The following is an 11,948-nucleotide window of genomic DNA, read 5'->3' on the forward strand; positions in this document are numbered from 1 at the left end:
TCTTAGGAGACATTCCACAAGCTCTTTATTGATTACAAGAGCCAACCTTTGGAACTCTGGAAGAAAGATTCAAGGTGCACATATGAGTAGAGTGGGAAAAGACAAGATAGGACAGAGGGGGTCTGTCATTATCCCACTGCTTAATCCCTAGCATGGCACAAGTGAAAGAAAGGGACTATTTCATTGCAGAAGCCAGCTAATACTGAGCTAGCTATCTTGCTATTCTTAACTTATGCCAGAGGGCAGGAATGTGTTTTCTGAAATACTCTTTGTACACTTAGCCCAGCAACTGCAAAATTAAGTGCAGAACACTTTTATCAGGGGGAGGGGGAGAGGAAGGATGGATTAATTGTGTTATCTCTGTTAGTTAAGCTATCTGAAAGCTATGCAGATTATCACTGACAAGAACAGCCTCAACAAAAATTGTGTCCCTGAACAAAATTTATTTTTAGTTTTCCTAACCCTGATGATGATTACCGAGTAGGGAGGATTCTAATTACCCAGGTCTCAATTCAAAATGTCTTACACTTCTATGACATTCCAGGACCCTAGACTCCACAAATCCCTTTCCTTCAGGGAGGACTAGACTGCCTTACCACTGGTGCTTTCCTCACCCTTCACCCTACAAACCTCTCCCTCAAGGATTGAAAACAAAAAAATCAACATCATTGTTGATACCCTAGTCTGCTGCACATAGATTTCCTCTGGTGCGGGGTACCAGAACGCCTCTGCAAAATTCCCTTCCCTGCCACTATTGCCCCATACCCTTTTACTCATCCCTGTGAGTCTCATCCCTTCTATGTCCCCATCCCACTTTACTGTATCCTTCCATTGTGATGTCTGGCATGCACTTCCCGATACCTCTTCACTCCATTGTTAACAAACTACCCTCTCCATTAGACGGAGGCCCTCCACCTAGAAATTACATTTATATATATATATATATATATATATATATATATATATAAAATTCAATTTTCTTTGTATATGTTGCTTCTGAATAGAATGTAAACTCTCTGAGGGCTGGGCCTGTTTTATTTATCTAGTACAGTGCCTAGCATTTAGCAGGCATATGATACATCTTTTCTGAATTGAACCCAAAACTAAAGAATTAGACAACTCCAAGGACACCTTAAACACACTAAGCCAAAAGTGTAATTTCAATCAAAAAAACCAATAATGGCAAATAGGCTCAAAATGGAACAAAATCTATGTATCTGATAAGACTGCTGAACCTGAATGAAATTATAATATTGACAATATATTTGAACCAAACTGATTTTTTAAATATTTTATTTTATCTTTAGTGAGGCAATTGGGGTTGAGTTGCCCAGGGTCACACAGCTAGTAAGTGTTAAGTGTCTGGGGCCATATTTGAACTCAGGTCCTTCTGACTCCAGGGCTGGTGCTCTATACACTGCACCACCTAGCTGCCCCAAACCAAACTGATTAAAAAAAAAAAAAAAAAGGACTATGCACCATGAGAAAAACGTGTGCTAAAAGCCATAGAGAAGCTGAAAAAGTATTAGATTTATTCTTTGCTGTCTTAGAATCTAGTTAAAGAAGCTTATAATCCAGTAAGAGAATTAGGAAGTACATACAGGAAAAGTTCCACAATAATGTTCAAGCAAAGAATGGTACAGACAAGTGCTAGAGAAACACTTGTGTACTAAAAGTGAAGAAAATTCAATTCTAGCTCCATTTCTTCCAATAACTAGCTATAGGACATTGGTAAAACACCGAACTTCTCAGAGTTTCAGTGGCTTTATCTGTAAAATTAGGGGATTGGTCTATATAACCTCTAAAATTCCTTGCAGCCCTACAAGTCTATGATCTAGATTCAGGGAAGAAATGTCTGTGGACCCCAGTGATCTAGGAAGCCTTCTCAATGGAGAAGGAAGGATTTTAAGGATGAGAGAAAGCTAAACAAAGGAAAAAGGGGTAATAGTATGAACAAGGTTGGGAAAGCAGTTTAAAAAGTAATTTCTGAACTAAGTTTGAGCCCCTTTTTATATTCAGTCACTAATAAAACGGTTACCCATTCATTCTTAGGATAGTTAACAGATATTTTTCTCTTGCACTAAAAATAGCTTTTTATCTTTATCAAAACTATACTGACTTTCAGTTCAGTGACAGGGTGCACCTCTACTGTACAAGAACTAACTTGGTTAAATTTTAAGAGATCCATCAGTAAAGGGCTGGCTACCAGGTGACAAATATTTTTTTGGTATCAACTCATGCCATCTCCTATAGGTTATATGAGGGCTGTAATCTACCAGGGGAAGAGAAACCACATAGATGAAATCACAGATCTTTGGAAATACTGAAATACAGAAAACAATACCAGGCTCTAGGAATAGAAAAAAGATGTCAATTCTTTTTACATGATTGGTTCACTGACTGCATAGTGTATGATTTCAGAATTGCTATTTTCAAGGCATCTCTTTGACAAGTAACAGAAAATTGCTATTTCAGAACTCTAGCAAATACATTTGTGAGTGATTTTTCTATACTATAAACAAGTATGAGTCAGCCACACCATAAAAGTCCAGTTTTTTAACTGCTTCCTTTAAATACTGAGAAAATTCAGTTTTCAGGAATATATGTTCCTAGACTAGAGTACGGTATGGGATCTATAAATCCACTCCAATAAGCATTGTTAACGTTATTCAACAAGCCTATTATTAAGAGGTGAACTGTGATTTTAAAAAGGTTTTAAAGCATTTCACAAAAATAAAGTGATAATAAAATCAAGATGTTCTTGTTTGTGACCTCTCCCATAGTGGGAACTACCCATCATATAAGGCATGTCCTTAGCTGAAAAAAAAAAATTTAACAGGATATTTGGCGATTAGGTCAGATTGCTGAATTTATCGTTCAAGAAATGGCCAGTTTTTCTTCTTAGAAGAAAGCCGTTGTACCGACGGTGAGTTGTCTTATCTACATATTTCAATATAAAATTTAAATTGATGAACTCTGTACCGTTTCACCTGCTATATAAAAGAAGCAAGCTCACTTTATCACTGGGACTATATGATGGCCAAGTTTGTTTTTCCTGTGTTCTATGTGGCACTTAGGGAGCTGTGGATGCTTAAAGGACAATATAGTAAATAGACAAGGATGGGCATAGGAAGTCCCGAAGGATAAAGAGGCACGAGGATGAGTCGAAAGGAAACATCCACATTTGCAAGATCAGGGATCCAATTTGAGTAATGTAGTGGGGTGAATTGGAATTTAATTTTGGAATTTTTCTTGTTTTTCCTTCTTTGTATCCCCAGAGTTTAGCACGGTACCTGGCACATGCTAAGTGCTTCGTGAATGCCTGTTGAGTGACTTACACAGGAGTTCCGTTTCAGGAGCTAGATAACTCTCTGGAGGAAGGGACCCTGGGAGTAAAAGAGCAAACCCTAAGCACAATTCTGAGGAGGGGAAGTGTGCAGGGAATCAGGAAATCGAGGAAAGACTGCAAAGAAAGATGATGCCAGAGAGACTAAGGCCGTTCAGAGCAGGTCGCGATGCAGCTAGGGCAGGTGGGGGGGGAGGGGGGAGGGGAGAACCAGCCCATCTGAAAGCTGTCGGAAAGAAAGGCAAGCTGGGTGCGGTAGGGCCGAGAGATGGGGGGGGGGGGGGGGACGTCAGCAGGGTGGCCGAAATTTATCTTTCTTCCAGAAGGGAAAGCAGGGGATGGGGAGGGATGGGATGGAAGCAGAAAAGGAAGAGGGGCAGCAGAGGAAGAAAAAGCCGCCCCCGGTGCTCCACCTCCCCCCCACCGCCCCCCCCCCTCCAGAAGTCCGGGGTCTCCTCCTCTGCCCCCCGCTCCCGTGCCCCGGAGAGGACCACACTTTTGCTTCTCCGCTCCACACTCGGGCACAGCCGGGAGGGAAGCAGGGGAGGGGTGAACCGGACACAAGCCGCCAGGAGCTGCCCCGGGGGCGGCGGCAGCTGACAGCGGTGCCTCCTCTCGCAAACTCACCGGCCGGCAGGGCGCTCCTGGCCGTAGCGGCAGCTGCCCCAGCCCCGGCCATGATCCCCGGCAGACGACGGGGTGAGGGGGTGTGTGTGTCGGGGTGGGGGGGGGGAGGTGTCCGGCCGCCGAGATGGGTCCGTCTGTTTGTCCTTCCTTTCGCCTCGGCCTCCTCCGGGGCTGGGGGAGCGCGGGCCCCGGCCCCTCTCCCCCCGCCCCCAGCCGCCTCTTCTTGCGGCCGCTAAGAGGCCCCAAGGCCGGAGACCCCGGCGGCAGCGCGGCCTCAACTCTCCCAGCCCCCCCTCCCCCTTTCCCCTCCCCCCTCCCCCCTCCCGCGGCAACCGCTCCGCACACACAGAGCCTACCATGATGGTCCGACTTCCCGCCCCTGCCACGCAGCTAACCAACCCGCCGACAGGGAGTCAGCTGTGGCAGCCAATGGGAGGCCAGGACACCCTGAGGAGGCGGTGGAGGGAAGGCTGAGTCGTCAACGAACCCAAGCTGCTCCAATGAGTGATGCGAAGAGGCGGAGACGTTCAAGTTGAGTTGCAGTACACAGGAAATATTCTAAAGACAGAGTGATTGGCAAGAAGCAGAGCCAGCGCGCAGACAGGGAAGAGGTGGGCCCAAATCCCTTAAAGGGGACGCTCAAAGAAGCTAGTGTAAGAAACTTCCCAGATTTCCTATCCGTTTTTTATATGCACTCCTATAGTAATGCATTCAATAATGAAAACGGACAAGAGGACTAAGGTGCAGGTAAGGGGGAAGTTACCCTTAGGGACGCAATGCTGGGAACTGTGTTTCGTGAAATTGGTTAGGACTGAAAGCAGAGGCTACCTTTCATCCCTTCCCCGAAAGGAAAAGACTGCTGGGAAAATCTCTCAGCTCTTGATGCTGCTGTTGGTGGCATCCAGCTGTCGCCTCTGTTATTGTCCTGTGTCGGCATCACTGCGGAAATTGGGTTTGAGCAATTGGACCTTGCCGAGTTTACGGGTAGCATCTGTGGCCCCAACCAGGTAGATTGGCCCAGCAAGCTCGTAGACCAAGGCTACCCATTGAACAGGCATGCGGAACTTTTTTTTTTTTCAAACCGGAAAATATACATAGATACATGTCAAAAGCTACAACCATCCGTGTGCCAACCCCGTGAGTAAATCAGCGTGAGCATAGGATGCAATTAATAAGTGCCTGTGTATAGTGGCACAGATACCAAAGAGCCTGGAAGACCTGGGTTCGAGTTGCACTCCTGACGCTTATTGGATGGGTGACCCATGCCAAGTGACTTAATCTCTTACTGCAGTAGGCGACACTAAAGTTTTAAAGTTGCAGAAAAGGTGCAGAGCTTAAGGTTGAGCGAACTTCTTCACATTAACCTCAGGCTCTGGGCGACCTACATTAGGAGTGGGAGTTTTTTCACCTGCAAGTTCTGTAAACCAGTGAAATCACAGGTCCAGTCTCTATCCCATGTCCATATGTGTACGCAGTTTATTGTATTTCTAGGCAATAACAATATTCACTGTATAAGGACAGCTGGATAGTTGTAGCTTGTAGGTGGAGGAAGACTGTCATAACCGTGGGGGTTGTTTATATTTGTAGCTCTACTGCCTAGCACATAGGAGGCGCTTAATAAATGCACGTTGAATGATTGAAAACTTGAACCTCCGATATCTGCTTGGTAGCCCAGGAAGGGTTCACTGAGGCAACTAACTCACTAACTTCTCAGCCTTAGTTTACAAATTTCCCATCTGTAATTAGGGATCACCGCTATGCTTAATATCAAATAAAAAGGCATGTACTACACAATTCAAATCTCAAAAAGTGCACGCCAAATATATGCTCTTCTGCCTCCTTGTAAGCAAGGATGTCTGGATTAAAATTATTTTTGCATTCTGTACCCAAGCTTTGTACAATTCATCTACCTCTCTGGGTAAAAATATTAGAGACAACCACCCCCCAACTTATTAGAGGGTTGCAGTAACCAGTCACTGGGCCAAATGAACAAATCTTGTCCTAGTGTGGGTTGAGAGAATGTGCCCCAGGGCTTCTATGCTAGATAATGGGCATGCAAACTCGAGAACAAGATTTTTTTTTTTTTTGCATCTGATTTTCCATGGCTTAAACTGCAGTTAGCACATAGCATATAGTTAATAAATGCTTGTTGACTGAAAAAGTATATGTAAAGTGGAGATATATATACACATACACACGTGGTGTGTGGTGTGTATGTATATACAAATATCCATCCATCCCATCTCCCCCATCACCTTTTGCCTTGTTCCAATTTACTTGCCTTCTGACTAGTTTCTCTCAAATCTAGTCTGTCACCCCTCTGATCTATCCTTCATATTGCTACGATATTACTAATACATTGTTTATGGAGAAAAAATCTTTTATACCTAGTATTCAAAGCCCTTTGCACTTTGGCTGAAATTCACTTTTCCAACTTATTTCACTTCCTAATTCTGTGTTTTAACCTACCCACTGCCACCTCAAATGCATTTCTATTGGCAGTCTGCCATTCCCCAGCAATTATTCCACATGTAATCAAGATTTAAAACTAGAAGACACCTCAAAGATCATTAAATCCAACTGACTTTTTTCTTTTAAACAAATGAGCCAGGCTGGTGCCTGCCACATGGGTGAGGTTCACAGCCAGAATTTGAATGCCGTGTCAGAGGCAATTCCCTCAACCAATAAAATCCCAGGCTAAACATTTTTTTTTAAAGCACTTAAGAGCTGATTTAGCATATTAACTATTTAGTACAGGAGGAGTACAGTGGCTGACTAGAACACTGACCTCAAGAGTCAGGAAGGCAAGAGTCTAAATCTTGCCTCAGATTGTCCGTGTGATTGAGTCACTTCACCTTAGCCTCAGTATTCGAATATATAAATGAGGATAGCCATAGTACTTAATCTCAAAGGTTGTTAAAAGTTTAAATGAGATAAGAGCTATGAAATGCTTTATTCAGGTATGGGAGAAGCAGCTACAATTTGCCTTTATATATGGTGTTGAGGTTTACAAGATAATAGCACCTTTTATGTCCTAATTTAGCCTATGATTTCATTGGTTTAGGGCAATGTCAGCTTGATGACAGCAAGTGACTTGCCAAGTCATAGCCAGGGTGCATAAGAATGGAAATTGAAGCCAGGTCTTCTAGGATTCGAGGCCAGCTCTATCCACCAATACCAAGGCTTCCTTTCCAGTTCAGGTTGTTACACTATATAGATTGCCAGTTTAAAACAAATAAACCAACCAACCCTTACTGCACACAACTGACGATGGGGAGGCCAGGTTTCTACAGTGCCTCAGGATCATTGCAGGCACCAGTTATCATTATACTGATATAGTTTGGAATCAGCCCAGATTTCTGATTGAAACATGAAAACTATCACCTCAATCTTGTTTTTTCCTTATTTACTGAAGTACAAACCAAAGGTAGGGTAGTAGTTTCTATCCAGGGTCCCCTTTGCTTTGTGAAATCTTTGCATTGTTCTTAATTTCAAATGTCCATTTGATGACTCACATCTTTAGAAATTTTCTTAGTGAGACTCTGAAAACAACAACCTAAAGAAATGGGGGCTTTCTAGCTTCATCCAGAGAAAATTAAATTTTGCTGAAATCATACCCTGGCCTCTAATTGGTTTGAGGTATAAAAATTATACCTTAGTGTAAGAGAGCCCCCAAGGAGACCCCGGGTCCTAGTCCTGATTCTCAGCTAATGCTATTTGAGGCCTCAGGCAAGTCACAACTTCTCAGGGCCTGATTATCTCTAAAATGAAAATTAATCAAATTATGTATAAGGTTCCTTTCACATCTGGTGGGTCTCTTGATTCCCTTTCCGTCTGAACAGGTATCTCTTTCCTACCATCCTCCCCACAGCTCCTTCCTTAGGGTTCCAGATAACCAGCTATTAGTCCTAGCACCCACCCTTCTCCCCATAGCAGCCCCTAAACAACCCACACCATTCTAACAGAGCTAATCATAAAGCAGATATAGCAGGTCTCACCTTTTCTATTAAGGACAATTTAGTCAAATTAGATAACCCACCAGTTCTGAATTCAAGTTACACGAAAAAATAACTAGAGTTTGAATAATATTGAGTTATACAATTCAACAACAACAAAAATCCAACTATAGTAATCTAAAGCAAAAAGGTTTGAGTAGCAACAGATTATCCTGTCAACTTGGAGTCATCCAGTGTTTTGAGATTCTGCTATTAGCTGTAGGATCATGAGTAAACTATTCTTGATTCACTTTTTTCACTGTTCTAAATCTCTATTTTCTCACAATGCTAGGAAGTAGTGTCTGCATAGCATAGTGTTCGGACACACTGTCAAGCAAAGATCAGAACATAATGGAAGTGCTACCAGTTCCAAGGAAGAAATCCGCACCCAGCTTGCCTTTTTTCCCCCCAAGGTTTCAGATAGGCTGGTTCTTCACTCCCACCTCGCCCCCTACCTACATCCAGACTGTCTTTGAAAGGCCTGAACCTGCCTCTAGCATGTTTTGCAGTCTTTGTGACAGCTAGGTAGCTCAGTGGATAGAGCACCTGGCCTGGAATCAGGAAAACAAGTTCAAATCAGGTCACAGTTACTTACTGGTTTTGTGACCCTGGGCAAGTAAGTCACCTTACCTGTTTGCCTAATCCACTGGAGAAGAAAAAGGCAAATCACTCCAGTATCTTTGCCAAGAAAACTCCATATGGGGTCTGAGAGTCAGACAGGACTGAATGCTTTTTGCATATTCAAGTCATCTACTTTAAGCATATATACATACATGTTTATATGCCTTCCTTAGAGACTTCATCACAAGGTAACATAGCAAATTGCTAGCAAGTTTAATCAAATTCTACAATAATGGGATCTAAGAAAGCCTATGGAAATCATGTTTAAAATAAGCAATTAACTGGGGATTTGAAAGTGGTTTTGCTCAAGTTTCATACTCTTGGGATATGATCTGTATTTATAGTCTCGGAAAGAGATCAGTTGCAAGCCTTCATTTGTACAGTTATCTACCAGCAAAACTAGAGGGTCAGAAATGAACAACTAGGAATTACAGCCAGTTTTCAACTGTGCTTTGATTTCTATATAACACTACTAGTTTCCTTACATTTCAAAGGTGTTTGGAGAATAAAATACAATACAATCTCCACCACCTCCCATGTGATATAATTAAAATATTTTCCCCAAAATCTAAAATTAAGATGAACCCTAGTATAACAAGATTAAGCAAATCAGTGAACATTCCAATCCTATGTATTAGCATCACAAACCTAACAATTGCAAAAACAAAAACAAAACCCAACAGTTGTTTCCATCAAAAAACTGACTTAGGGTCCACCACTTGATTCTTCAGGTTTTTCAGTGCCAACTACTTATGGTTCTTAATTCTGTACTCAGATCCTTTCAGAGTGAGGTAAAAATCACATCAATCGCTCCAGAACTTCAAGTATACTGATTTTTATATGGTACACACTTCCAGGAGAAAATGCTTTCAACAGAACTTTTGTGAACTAGATTTTTCTAGCATACTCTGGTCTTTAATATGGTTATTCTGACCAGATGCTTTAGACTTAAAAGACAGCCACAAATAAGAAAAACAGCATAGAATACATCAAGCAAAGCAATCACCTTCATCTTTGCTAAAGAGATTCAAGAGACTTTTAGTCAATTATGTACCATGCCTCAGTATTCTAATAGCTTCCTCCTGTTCTACAATGTCCATCGTTTTCCACATGGCTACACTGGCATCTCATGGAATCATAAAAATGACAATTCATCAAGACTAAACTTGCATAGAAAAAGCACTGGACTTCCTGGCTATGTGATCTCAGACAAGTCACTCACCTCTGTGGACCACATAAAATATGGTGCTTGTAGAATTCGAATGATCTCAGGTACCTTCTAGCTCACTCCATTCCAATTACCTCCAGGACCTCCACCAAACCCCAACAATAGAAAATCTTTCTGGCAGACTCAGTAATATTTAATGACCACAACCCTCATTATTTTACATGGATTTTTTTTTAAACCACTGGTCTGAACGAAGCATAAATTTACCTTTTGAAAGCCAAATGCTATATACACATTCCTTAGGAAATTTAAGAAATGGCAATTTTAAGAGCTGAACCTGGAAATTTTCTAACTGGGTTTGGGAAGACACTGACTGATATCTTAACATTCCCTTCTTGTGGTGCAAAATAAATTTAAGTTTAGATCTTGCCTTGCAAACTTGAGAGTGAAAGTTTAAAATTAAATGTAGGCTATTATTCAAGCCCAGATCTATGAAATGAAGTCAGTAAACAATATGGATTTAAGTACCTAATCCAAACTGTTTTAGTGAATAAAAACAAACTTTCTACCCACTTATCAAAGAAAGGACCTAAATTGGTGAGAGTGTTTTAAGTCATCTGGGGGGGGGGGGGAACCTATTCTACAACAGTCCTGAGGCAATTTACCTCCCAGCTCAGAGAGAAGTGAAAAAATTCAAAACAATGGCCCAAATTTATATAGTGCTTTTACAATATTGGGGAGCTAACAATTGAAGGAGGCCAATACCAATCACTAAATAATAAAATTAGCATCATAAACACAGAATAAGGTGAATTTTCACCGGTTTTGCAGTTCCCAAATTAGAATTTGTTACTCCACAAAATTTCTGCAAAACAAGTACCAAAAATCACCTGGAGAATTTTTTCCCTAATAGTGTTTAAAAGACCTAGACCCTTTAAAATAAGTACTTCCCAAGGTTAAAAACAAGGACAGCAAGTTGACTTATCTGGATCACTTTGGTTTTATTATCTCTTATGAGCATTTCTTAGCTACTTCAGACCAAGGTCTGTCTTTTGCCTTTGTATCCTAGCACTTTATACAGTGTCTAGGTATATCACAGCAGGCATTTAATAAATTATATTGCAAACTACATTTTAAAAACAGTAACAATTAACTTGTCAGATGTTTTCTATTAAAAAAAACTGAGGTAGAATTCCAACTAGACTGATTCCAATACTACACTGAGTTATGAGAATGAGAAATTCTCCCCAACAGTAGGTAGGAGGGACCGTTGATTTTATTAAACTAGAGGCCCAGCTTTATCAAGTTTGGAGTGAAATTGAAGCTGTCCATTGTCTAGGGATATACTGACTTTTTAAAAAAGATGAATCACAATATTTTTGCTTATCATCCTTAAAGTTTGCACTTCTACACACAATGACACATCATTAAGTGCATTAAGTCCCTCTTCTCTCTCCCAACCTAAATAATTGTAAACATATTCACTTACATCCAAAAGTGCATTAATTTCATCTACTCTCTCCCAACCTGAATATTGGTAAGCATTTACTTATATCCAAAGCCATTAATTAATTTGAATTCAGTTAGATCTGCAGTCCAAATGCAGAATGAGAACTGCTAGGTAAGGAGCCACTTCAAAATGCCAAAACACTTACTAAAGTAAACTCCACAGGCAACATGCTAGAGCTTAAATCATGTTTCTTTCACTGGAACTGCACATGGTATGTGCACTTCTAAAAGTGGCACCTTTGAAAGGAGGGAAAACCCACACGTAGTAAAACACGCCTAACTCAGAGCACATTTATTCTGAACTAAATTTTGTGGTTTGAACTCTGAAGAGGGAGAGGGAACCAACAAAAATGTCTTTGATGCAAAATTATGTAGCAGTACTTGCACATGGTGGGTGTTTAACAAATGTTTATCTAAACATGATATTCTAGATGGTTCCATTTGTTTTTTGTACACTTCTCACCCAACTTTAATTTTTTTATAAGTATGTACATAAATACTATAATTAATCTGAATTAGGAGTTTACAATCAAATGTGGTTCATTTTAAATTTTCTAGTTGAAATTTTAAAGGAATAGGAAAGTCAGGAAGCCGTTTATAAAAAACACTCAATGGGCATAGCTATTAGCCTTCAAATATAGTGAAATATTTTCAATTTAGTTTACCAGACATCACAGGGCAC

General features: G+C 41.0%; 1 protein-coding gene across 2 annotated transcripts in view; it reads right to left on the reverse strand.

The window, feature by feature from the left end:
* The window catches only part of USF3 (upstream transcription factor family member 3), a 39,748-nt gene extending 35,507 nt beyond the window's left edge, over nt 1–4,241 (reverse strand). For both annotated transcript variants that reach the window (XM_043999176.1, XM_043999175.1), the window contains exon 1: nt 3,974–4,241. The gene's annotated coding sequence lies outside the window, so the exon portion shown is untranslated. The remainder of the gene's footprint in view (nt 1–3,973) is intronic.
* Between the last annotated feature and the right edge of the window lie 7,707 nt (nt 4,242–11,948).

This window comes from Dromiciops gliroides, chromosome 3 (assembly GCF_019393635.1).
Source record: "Dromiciops gliroides isolate mDroGli1 chromosome 3, mDroGli1.pri, whole genome shotgun sequence".
Lineage (NCBI taxonomy): Eukaryota > Metazoa > Chordata > Mammalia > Microbiotheria > Microbiotheriidae > Dromiciops > Dromiciops gliroides.